General features: G+C 22.1%; 1 long non-coding RNA gene across 1 annotated transcript; it reads left to right on the top strand.

The window, feature by feature from the left end:
- The first annotated feature begins 1,220 nt into the window (after positions 1-1,220).
- LOC105367963 (uncharacterized) lies at positions 1,221-3,417 on the top strand. Its single transcript, XR_913082.1, has 4 exons — positions 1,221-1,314; positions 1,452-1,484; positions 1,595-1,627; positions 3,374-3,417. It is a non-coding gene; the product is annotated as an uncharacterized LOC105367963 (long non-coding RNA).
- The last annotated feature ends 1,101 nt before the right edge of the window (positions 3,418-4,518 follow it).

Here is a 4,518-nt window from a genome sequence, read left to right as displayed (position 1 = left end):
AAATAATATTAAAATTGAAAGGTACATATTTTTTCATTATATTTAATGGCGGTTGATCTTTTCCGAAAAAGAAGTAAAGGATGTCTTCTTAACCGTAATGGTGAGTTCAACAATATTTATAGATTTCCTTTGTTTTATCTTGGACATATTTTAAAATGTTATTTTTTAAATAAATTTAATATTCAAGATAAGAATTTTAAATAAAAATGTTGAAAGATATATAATGATGAACGAAATAAATTTAAAAACGTACTCATACATTAGTATACATATCTATGATAATAATGATAATAATCTTGTATTTTGTTCCAATAAATAGTTAACTATACATTCAATATTTGTTTGAGTAGATATAGTTTTTTTTTTTTATTTTCTTAATAACGACAAATTTTATAATAGGGAAAAATCCTGGAACAATTATCGAGAGAAAATATAAAGTATTAAACAACAAATTGCGATGATCCAAGTGTATAACAAATCGAAAGTATTGAAAGATTGCTTAAATGACGATTCAATGAGAAGTTTGAAAACTAATCGGCAAAAAAACAGTTTGTTCCCCAAATTATTACGTTTTAGATGGTTTTCCTTAAATTTATGAAATTTATAATAAGTATTAAGATCACACATATATGTTAATTAATAATATATAATGAAGCCATTTGCATTATATGTCTTTAATAATATTCTTAGTATATAATTATAGAAAAAAAGGAATCAATATTGTTCAAGAATTTTTTTTTATTAAAAATGCAATGATCATTTTCTTCATTTAATGCCAATAATTTCTAGAATGCATGTCTTAAGATTGTTAAAAATAATTTATCTATTGGAGAATGTTAATTATCAGTAATTGCTGAAATTTCATTATTCCCTATATTATTCACACTATAGGAATATTCTCTAATAACTATTAAAATGTTAAAAATGATAAAATATTTATTTATTATAAATTTGGTGCGATGCTATTCCTGAAAATAAACATTCGTTTTTACATTATATTATATAAGTATAAAATTGTATATATTTTAAATAAATAATAATATTTGAATATATGAAAATATGATAATATACTTAATATTTCTCATATTCAACAAATTCATTAAAAATTTTATGTTAATCATGAATAACTCATCAAACATTTTAAAACTTTAAATATTTTCATATTTTTTACGATAATATATTTAACATCATATTGATAACTTTAAAATAAATAGACGAAATTGAAGCTAATGAGCTTGTACATCGTAAAATCAAATATGGAATATTTAAAACATGCCATAACTTTGATTTTTATATTTACATTATTTCTCTTAGGTATTCCTATTTATTAAAGTATACATTAGATTTAATACGCAATTACACACATACATATTTCCACGAAAGCGTACACAAAAATACACAAACACACATTCAATTTTATTAGACGTATATATTTATTTTTTATTATTTAGTTGAATCTACGGATTGCAACAAACAATGCTTGGGTAAGACATATAATTTTTTAGATTATAAATAAAAGTATAAATAAATTTTGTTTTTTTTTTTAAATTTAATTCATTTTAATATTAGCTACTCTATAATTTTTATTACCTAGTTGATTCTACTGATTGCAACAAACAATGCTTGGGTAAGATATATAATTTCTAGATTATAAAATAAAAGATAATGAAGAATTTTTATTAAAATTTTGATTCATTTTAATATGAGCCATTTTATCATATTTAACTCTCACTCATATAATTGATATAATATATATGTTTTCTATTAAATTTTATGCTAATATATGTAGTTTATGATACAGTCGTTAACATGTTAGGTATTTACTTTAAAGTATTGTAATACATTGTTTATTATGTAATTAATTATGAAGGCATTCCAGAGTGTTTACTCATTACTAGAAGAAATTCAGATACTACGTGCAGGTTAATATATATATATATATATATATATATATATATAAAATATTTACAGCGGAAAGAAAATTTTTATAACCATTATGATAATTCCATATTATTACGGATTCTGTTCAATCCACTCACTACATATGTTTAATATCTTTCATTCAATTTCATTCTATCTTACTCAGATAATAAAATCGTCTTTTCTGATAATACTTTTACCAACATAACTAAATACTACGTAACCCGGGTCACTTAACTCGAAATATGACAACTATTCGTCAATGCATTGGAATATGGTGTGTGATTAGAATGACTGATCATTTACTTGCCTTGCAGCTTCTTTATTAAGAATTGACTTTTTCCATGTCAGTTTGGTATCCAACAGTGTCATTATTAATATACGGAAAAGTTGTATCCTAAGGTATTTTACATTAATACATCTTTTTCGGCTTATTGATGAGTCCAATTAACAGGGATCCTAAGAGAGGGGTCGCATCTATTTGCATTGATTTGACAGTTATTTAACATAAATTAATTTCTATTTTATCTATCGAAGAACATCAATGTAAATAAAAATAAAGTCTAAAGGCTTAAATTTTGCCATTGCATCTGCTTGTTTTGTATAAAATTTTTTTCTAAAAGTAAATGAATCCATCGATAGTCGGATATTTAATTTTAGTTTAATTTGTAATTTTTGTAAATCGTGATTGATTGTTTGTAAAGAGATTCTATTTAAAATCCAACGACTCTGATTAAAAGATTTTACACTCCATTACAGTTACTGATGGTGATTTGTAGAATCATCAAAAAGCAATCGAAAAATCAACAATGCTACAATTCTATAACGAGCCATATAATTATAATAGTAGACAATGTAAGAATGATTAAATAATAATGAGATTTGTCGCTACGAAATTAATTCAATTGGAGTTTGAATTAAAATGTAATGGGAGGTTTAAGAATATTACATTAATAACAAATTTACTTTTCATTATATTGAATGTTCTTTTTTAATAAATGAATGCATTTTATTAAATAAGAAGACAATTTTATTATCACGTATTTCGAACGAACAAATTTATTGCATATAATTTATAACAGTTTAGTGTTTCAAATATGAAAAATATAAAAATTCTTTTGTATAATTATAAAAATCATAATGCTCTCCATTAAATTTTTAATTTTTATGTCTATTTACAAAACATTTATGACATTTTTAGTATATATTGAATTAAATTTCAAGATCAAATAAAAAAATACGATCTAAATATGAATATGAATATGAAATCTAAATATGAAAAATACGAAATTAACAAGAGGATAAGACATTAATTTATTCTAAAAATATTATCGCAATTTAAGAATTGCTTTTTAATTCGGAGATATTTACTTAATTAGTTTCCTTAATTAATTATTACTTTTAATTACTTTTTTCTAAAAAATTAATGATTCTAGAATTTGTTACATTGTAGTGAAACAAGGACCAAAAAGAAGAATGTGTTTACGTGACTGCGAAAGTAAGTCATATTATATAAAATATAAAAATCAGTTATTATTATTTAAATGTAAAACTAATGTTCTGTAGGTTAAACATATTCAATGTAATGTAAATACTTTGTTTTCAGTGAAAAAAAAATGCTAAAAGTATAAAACTTTTAGAAACATAAAGGTTCTAAAAGCACATGTATGCTACAAAAATATTAAAAAAATAATTGCCTTTTGTATTCGAAAATTTATATTTTAATATTTTGCGATCATTAAAATTTTATTTTAAAATCGTTTTAAAATGCTGATATGATTTTCAAAATAAATTATTTTCTTGCGATTGTTTGAGTTTTTCTTTGCCTTTTTAATGAACACAGTAAAAAACATAATTTCTTGTTAATGTACGTAAAAATGTAAAAATTGCTTTTGGAAATGTTGCAAAAATTATATGAAAACTGTAACTAAACTTGAATATCTACTTTACCTAAAGATAAAATATTCTAAACGGAATTCTAATGATATTTATGTTTTTTTTTTTTAAATTTGTTTATTCTTAAAAGTATATAATTTAAATTGCTTTGTTTTCTTATCTCTTACACGATAATTTGAGTTACTTCATTGACAAGAAGGTAACATTTATGTTATAATTATATAATTTAATCACATAGAGAAAACTCATAAAAACACAAATTAGTAGTATATACGAATTAAAATCAATGTTTGCCTTAGTTGTCGAGTCTTAAATTATCCTATTAAAGATATTATTGTTTTATAACTTACGTAATTATTAGGATGTTTATAAGAATAGAAAATATTTCGTGTATTATAAAAATGCTCGGTTAAATTGCGATAGAAATTGAATATTATGATATGCGAGTAGAATTTGCTTTACTATTTTAATATTCAATCATTATATACAATACGTAACTAGCACATTGTATAACTATATATTGTTCCTTTTATTATAAACTTTTATTTCGAAAAGCTACAATATTGATTTTTATATAAATTGAAAATACAAAATTAAAACTCGGCAATTTGACGAGTGAAAACCTATTTTTCCACAAGAAAACGCTTAAATGGTTACTTAAAGATACAAGTAATTCAATTATTGCAGATATAATAAAAATAT

Source organism: Ceratosolen solmsi, unplaced genomic scaffold (assembly GCF_000503995.2).
Source record: "Ceratosolen solmsi marchali unplaced genomic scaffold, CerSol_1.0 scaffold6, whole genome shotgun sequence".
NCBI lineage: Eukaryota > Metazoa > Arthropoda > Insecta > Hymenoptera > Agaonidae > Ceratosolen > Ceratosolen solmsi.
This window is presented reverse-complemented; position numbering and strand designations above follow the sequence as displayed.